Source organism: Nicotiana tabacum, chromosome 24, assembly GCF_000715075.1.
Source record: "Nicotiana tabacum cultivar K326 chromosome 24, ASM71507v2, whole genome shotgun sequence".
NCBI lineage: Eukaryota > Viridiplantae > Streptophyta > Magnoliopsida > Solanales > Solanaceae > Nicotiana > Nicotiana tabacum.
This window is the reverse complement of record NC_134103.1, coordinates 94,223,460-94,231,510: the sequence shown is the minus strand read 5'-3', so window position 1 is coordinate 94,231,510 and position 8,051 is coordinate 94,223,460.

The following is an 8,051-nucleotide window of genomic DNA, read 5'->3' as shown; positions in this document are numbered from 1 at the left end:
GACAAGGGCCTCAAAACCACATATTTGCCCAAACCTGCATATGGAAAATTTTATTAAAATATTTGGAAGGTATCTCGTTTGAATTATCAAAGAGTACGAGAAAGGGGCTTACCGTGATTTTTGGCCTCCCACCGACCCTTCGATAAATCACGCCATGAGCGCTCAGCGTATTTGGAGGTCAAAACAAGAGCTCGTACCCAGTTCTTGAGATCGGGAACTGCTCCGGGCATCTAGGGAACCGCTGCATCACAAAAAGAAGAGTATCGATGAGAAAAGAAATGAAAGAACAAAATAGAAGGAAGTAAAAACAGGATCACACTTACGTTTCATATTCCACTCCTCGAGAAAGGGCATCTTTTCGGTCGGAATTAGGTTCGAAGTCCTCACTCGAATGAACCTGCCCATCTATCCCCGATCCCTGTCCTCGTCAATGCTCGAGAACAGATCTGTGGTAGCCCGACGCTGAAGTTTTATTAACCCTCCTCGAAAAAGTTGAGGACTGTACAATCGGATAAGATGGTCGAGGGTGAACGGTATCCCCTCGATTTTGTTCACAAAGTATCGGATCAAGATAACGATCCGCCAAAAAGAAAGATGGACCTGGCCTAGGGTTATTTGGTATTGATGATAGAAATCAATAATAACGGAATCGAGGGGACCTAACGTGAAAGGATAAGTATACACATTCAAAAATCCTTTATACACATTCAAAAATCCTTTCACGTAAGTGGTGATATCTTCGTCAGAAGTAGGAATTAGTATTTCTTTTTTATCCCAATTGTAATTTTTCTTTAGCTGTTTGAGGTGCTTCTCGGTTATCGAACACATGTACCTCGATACTGGCTCATATCGGCTAGGGACCGATGAGCCTTTATCTACTTTAAAATCAAAAGTAAGAACACATGCCCCGGGAACGCACTTCTCAAGTTGTAGTTCTGCCGGTGTCTCATCGGCGGTACACTGTGAAGATGAAACCTTCTCTTTCTGAGGAATGGTTTGTGACATTTTTGCCATTTTCGAATTCAAAGGTGAGGAGTAGAAGAAAGTGACAAAGATTTGGTAAAATTGAAGGGGGGCTTTTCGGAAAGAGAAATCACAGATTTGCGGGTAAGCCAGAGAATACGAAAAGGGACTTGAGAAATTTGGGAGATTGAAGAGGTAAATGATAAAAGAAAGGATTATTTATAGGTTTAAGCAATGGCGGTTCAGTATCAGCAGTGGACGACCACCGTCTGACATGCATTAAATGCCTTGAAAGTCTAAATTGACAGGACAGATATCACGTACGTCATGATCGAGCCCGATGAATATGTCATCTTATAATCCGATCGCGCCGTTGAAAAATCATATCGTTTCTCACCACATTCTTCCTAAGAAACGAGGGGACTATCTGTATATGGTCGAAATAGATTTTGGCCTTCGTACGTCTGATCGAGTTCGAAAGATAATCGATCGAAGTGAGACCTCAAGATGGGTTCCGAAGATGGTACAAACAATCTTCGAATCCGAGGGGCTGATCAATGTTGAGTTCGATATCATTGTCAATCTCGAATCCAAATCGAACTATGATGCAAAGTAAAGCTATCAAGCTTATGATCCAGAGACCGACCAACATTGACCCCGAGTCAATTCGAGAGCTCAAATCAGAATCGAGCTCGAGCCAAGATTGAGAGCTCGAGTCAGAATCGAGCTCAAACCAAGATCGAGAGCTCGAGTCAAGATCGAGCTCACAGAAAAAAGCCGTTGCAATCCCACTAGAGAGAATCTTGGCAGAAATTATGGAAAAGGTGATTTATCGTGGGTCTCCCACTGAGTATTTTTAATTATGTTTAGAGCAATATCCCTCTACTATAAAGGGCATGATTATCATTTCTGTAACGGTAGGTTTTTAGGCTTACATTGTAATCAAAACACTATATTCAGGCTTACAGGTTCCCGTTGGTTAGGTTCCGTGTGTAGTACCGGTACAACCTGTTATTCCGGTTCGACCTGAGGTCAGGCCAGAGGCATCAGAAGAAGAACAAAAGAGACTAGAAAGGTTTAAGAAATATGATCCACCAACTTTCAGTGGCACAGCCACAGAGGATGCCCAAGAATTTTTGGAAAATTATCACCGTATTCTCCGCACCATGGGTATTGTGAATATGGGCAGAGTTGCCTTTACTACATTTCAATTGTCAGGCACAGTGTATCGGTGGTGGCAAATCTATGAAGAAGGTAGACCAGCCGATGCAACACCACCAACTTGGACTCAATTTTCGAAAATATTCTTGAAAGAGTTTATTCCCCAGACTCTCCGAGATGCGTGGAGCACAGAGTTTGAACGGTTGCGTCAGGGCACTATGACAGTGTCAGAATATGCTATCAGGTTCAGTGAGTTAGCCCGTCATGCACCTATCTTAGTTCCTACAATCAGAGAACAGGTCCGCAGATTCATTGAGGGGCTCGATTATGATATTAAAATATGCATGGCTAGAGAGTTGCAAACTGATGCTCCATTTCAACAAGTAGTGGAGATTGCAAGGAAGATTGAGGGTGTTTTAGGCGAGGAAAAGGAGTCTAAGGAGGCCAAAAGGTCTCGAAGATCTGGAGGGATCAGTGGGTTTTACTCTTCAGCTAGAACCCATTGTAGCGGAGGCTCGAGCAGTCGGTCAGCTCAGTCCGCGAATCAGATTACTCGGAGTGCTCCAGTTTACAGTGCACCACCGACACAAGATTCTTACAGTGGTTATTCCAGTTATCCGGCACAGACTTAGTACGGGCAGCTGCGACCTCAGAGGGGTTGTTATGAATGTGGTGATACTAGGCATATCATGAGAGATTGTCCCAGACTTGGGAGGGGTAGATTTCATCAGAACACTCCAACTACAAGCTTTATTCCAGCTGATACTCCATGTGCACAGTCAACTAGAGGTGGAGGACATGCGGGTAGTGGGCGCCTAAGAGGTGGAGGCCCGACCCATTAATGTAATTAATATGATTTGGCTGAGGCCAATACACCAGATGGTGTCGTTACAGGTACGATCCTGATTTTTATTATAAAAGGATATTTTCCTTAATTTGATTCGGTTCTGAATAGTGAGGTGAGTCCTCCTATTATGCTCCACTTATGGTGAGCTTCGTAAATTTGTGACCCACTTATATGTTTATCCATATTGGGAGATTTAAAGATGTGAGCCTGTGTCTGTTATTTTATTTCTATACACTATTGAGGGCTATAAGTCCAAATATAATTTTTATTATTTATTACAGTGGGTTAATAAGTGTCGAAATAATTGATTCTAATTTTTATGAATTATATTTCCTACCGGTATGAGGGTTCGTTATGTGTTATGAAAAATGTTTATGAAATTTATTGAAAAGAAGAAAGAAAGGAAATTGAAAATTTCAGTTGGCACAATATACAAAATACTTGTGATTCAGAGTTGAGGACGAGATCCTCGCATTTTATACATGATGTGAAATATTTAAACCAGGCTGCAAGCCACGATGGAAGTTATGTAAGGACGAGGTCCTTGTGGTGAAATATTTATGAGTTTAAAAATTTTTTCCCTTTGTGAAATTTAATTGTACAATAGTATTAATAGGGAGTCATGCCTGTTAGGCTTATTTGATAATTCTTGTATATTTTTCCGTGCATATTTAGCCATTTTGGTATTGTAAATATTGAGTTTTAACCTATGAGATGAGTGCCCAGGTGGCGTTAAATGTGACTCATTAATCCAAGTAAGCAATCATGAGGTCTTCATGACTCACATTCTGTTGTAAGTGTTGTGAAAATTCGAAATGAGGTGGTGGTTATTATGAGATTAATTGATGATGCTGGAATTAATTATGAGCAGCTTTTAAGACCAGAGATGTGGTGACGAGCATACATTTGATATGCTTCATGTCCTGATATCATTATGATAATGCAGTGTTTGTAATGCTGAGATTGTGTTATTGATATATACATTGTGGATGTGTTGTTAGGAGTTGTTTTGGTATTACTCTGGCAGGTGGATAGGCCCAATTACAGGGGAGACTCTGCCGGAATTTCTGAAAAATTTGGGAGTTAGTAAAATTTGAAGGATTGAGATTTGCAAAGGAAGAGATAAGTTATGTTATGTGTTTGAGGGCGAATGACCCTAAGCGGGGAAGAATGAAACACCCCAGAAAATTTTTGAAGTGCTTCAACACTATCAAGAAAAATGATGTGTGCGTACGCACTAGTTTCTATAGCTAGTTGAGACTAATACCGTTCGTTGTTGTGAAAAAAAATCAAACCTTTTGAAACGTTAGAGTGTAAGAAATTGATCTTAAAGTTTACAAATATGGATAAAAGAAATAATCTCAAATGAGATGATGTTGTCGGGCTTATCTCAAATGCGGTAGCGTGGAATCAACCGTGAGTATATGTGTAAAAGTAAAATCATCAATTTAGTAACCTCAGAATAATTCTTAGAACGTTCGAGGATGAACGTTTGTTTAAGAGGTGGAGAATGTAACGACCCGACTTGTCATTTTAAGAATTAATGCCCCGTTCAGTGACTTAAGGTCTCGAGCAGCTTCGCAATATGTATTATGACCCACAGGTGTGTTCGAGTTTGATTTACTGAAGATTCAGAATTAAATTAAAAGAACAATCCTTATTTAGAAGCATAAATGGAAAGAGTTGACCGGAGAGTTGACTTTTGAGTAAACGATCTTAGATTCAAATTCTCATTGCTCCAATAGCTCTGTATGGTGATTTTGGACGTAGGAGCGTGTCCGGAAAATTATTTGGAAGTCCGTAGTGGAATTTGGCTTGAAATGGCGAAAATAAAATTTTTGAGAAGTTTGACCGGCGAGTTGACATTTTGATATCGGGATCGGAATCCAGTTTTGAAAATTTGTATAGGTCCGTTATGTCATTTATAACTTGTGTGCAAAATTTGAGGTCAATCGGACGTGATTTGATAGGTTTCGGCGTTAAATGTAGAAGTTAAAATTTTTTAGTTTCATTAAGCTTGAATTTGGGTATAATTCGTAATTTGATAGGTTTCGGCATTGTTCGATGTAATTTGAAGTTTCGACTAAGTTCGTATGATATTTTAGGACTTGTTGGTATGATTTGACGGGTCCCGAGGGGCTTAGGTGTATTTTTGGATCATTGGTTGAAAGACTAGTAAAGTTAAGAAATTTGAGAGTTTGACCATGGTCAATATCGGGTCTAGACGACCTCCTTTCAGTGTTTTGAGTGTGCGAGCAGGTCCGTAGCATGTTTTATGATTGAAATTCATATATGGTTTGTGTTCGGGAGGTTCCAGATGAGTTTCAGGGTGGTTTCGGATTATTTCAGAGAAGTTTGAGTTTGCTGGTTTCTGGTGAAACACTGTTCATTCGCAATCATTTATGGCAATTGCGAAAACACTGTTCATTCACAATTGCGAACCATTTATGGCAATTGCGAAAAACACTGTTTATTCGCAATTGCGAACCATTTATGGCAATTGCGAAAATACTGTTCATTCGCAATTGCGAACCATTTATGGCAATTGCGAAAACACTGTTCATGTGAGGTACTGTTCATTTCGGAGAAGTTTGAGTTTGCTGGTTTCTGGTAAAACACTGTTCATTCGCAATCATTTATGGCAATTGCGAAAACACTGTTCATTCGCAATTGCGAACCATTTATGGCAATTGCGAAAAACACTATTTATTCGCAATTGCGAACCATTTATGGCAATTACGAAAACACTGTTCATTCGCAATTGCGAACCATTTATGGCAATTGCGAAAACACTGTTCATGTGAGGTACTGTTCATTCGCAAATGCGAAGTTTTTGTCCGCAAATGTGAACATGGGCAGAAACTTAAGGATTGAAAATCTGTCATTTCTTCATTTTCGATTGGGATTTTTGGAGCTCGGTTTTTGGGCGATTTTGAGGATTTCTTCACGACTTCGACTAGGGTAAGTGTTCTATATCCTAAAGTGATTATATTTCATGAATCTATGATTATATTCATCGTTTAATTCAGATTTAAATGGAAGAAATCAAGATTTTATAAAATCTTCCAAAAACGAAAATTTAAGATTTGGAGGTTGAGTTGTTATTGGAATTCGATAAAATTGGTATGGTTGAACTCGTATCGGAATGGGTGTTCGGATTTCATAAAAATTATGTCGGGTTCCGAGGGGCGGGCCCCACGTTGACTTTTGTTGACCTTTTGGAATAAAATTTTAAGTTGACGTATTATTATCCGGAATTGTTTCCGATGAATTTTAATGAAGTTATACAATTAATTTGGATAGATTTGAGCTGTCCGGAGGCCAATTCAAGCAAGAAGGCTATTTTGGAATATCGGCCTAACTTCAAAAAGGTAAGTGTCTTGCTTAACATCGAGTGAGGGAATTACCCCTCAGGCATTGAGTCTTATGCCCCATTTGTGAAATGTGAAAAGTCGTGTACGCGAGGTGACGAGTACGTACTCGGGCTTATACGTGCAAAATTCATTGAAATAAAGTCTTAGGCATTATTGCGTAGTAAATTGAAAAATTGTGGAAAATTATTAAATCATCTGTTTGCCATGTCCAAATCCTTATTGTTGAATTTGTTTTTATATGATAATTTGATGTGATTGTTACTTGAAATATTTATGAAATTTTGTGAGTATTGTTGGTTTAATATTTCTTGGAAATTAATTCCAATATGAATCTTCTTATGCAAATAATTAATTTAAGCGAGCTTAAGAATAAGTGTTAATATAATTATCTAAATTTGCATTAATGAAGGTTTTGCTTTATGTTGAGTAATTTCTATCTCAATTGATTGTTTTTGGGTGTTATATACATTGTGTGGAGCCTTGGACTATTTATTGTGAAATTAATTGATTTGTTATATCTTTGGAATTTGGTTGTTGCCATTGGGCAAATTGTGATATTGTAACGCCCCGACTTGTCGTTTTAAGAATTTACGCCATGTTTAGTGACTTAAGGTCTCGAGCAGCTTCGCAATATATATTATGACCCACGAGTGTGGTCGAGTTTGATTTACTAAAGATTCGGAATTAAATTAAAAAAACTATCCTTAATTTAAAGCTTAAATGGAAAGAGTTGACCGGAGAATTGACTTATGAGCAAAACAACTCCGGAATGAAATTTTCATGATGTCAATAGCTCTGTATGGTGATTTTGGACTTAGGAGCGTGTCCGGAAAATATTTTGGAGGTCCGTAGTGAAATTAAGCTTGAAATGCCGAAAAATTAAATTTTTGGGAAGTTTGACCGGGGGGTTGCCTTTTTGATATCGAGGTCGGAATCATATTCTGAAAATTTGAATAGGTCTGTTATGTAATTTATGACTTGTGTGCAAAATTTGAAGTCATTCCGGATTGATTTGATGTGTTTTGGCACAAGTTATAGAATTTGAAAGTTCAAAGTTCAAAGTTCATGGATTTTTTATTTGAAGTGTGATTCGTCATTTTGATGTTGTTCGATGCGATTTGAGACCTCGAGCAAGTTCGTAATGTGTTATGGGACTGGTTGGTATGATTGGTTGAGGTCCCGAGGGCCTCGGGTGTGTTTCAGGGTGGTTTCGGATCATTTGGAGCTGTTTTGGAACTGCTGATTCTGGTGTCTGGTTTCCTTCTTCGCGAACGCGAAGAAAGTCCCGCGTTCGCGAAGAAGAAATTTTGGGGGTGCTGGATTTGACGTTCGCGAACGCGAAGGAGTGGACGTGAACGCGAGGCAAGGTCTGGTCAAGCTTACGCGAACGCGATGCAGTGGTCGCGAACGCGAAGAAGGAAGGGGAGCCGGGACCTTGAGCCATTAACCCTTCGCGAACGCGAAGCATGGACTGCGAACACGAAGAAGGAAGGCAGTTGTCTACCGCGAACCTGAGAGCTCGAACGCGAACGCGATGCTGTGCATGGTCAGGCCTTCGCGAACGCGAAGAAGAAAAGCCCGGGCAGTGAGTTTAAGTTCAGAAAATGGGACTTCGTCCCATTTTCCATTTTTGACGGATTGGAGCTCGAGATGAGGCGATTTTTGGGAGATTTTCAGAAGAAACAACGGGGTATGTGTTCTTGACT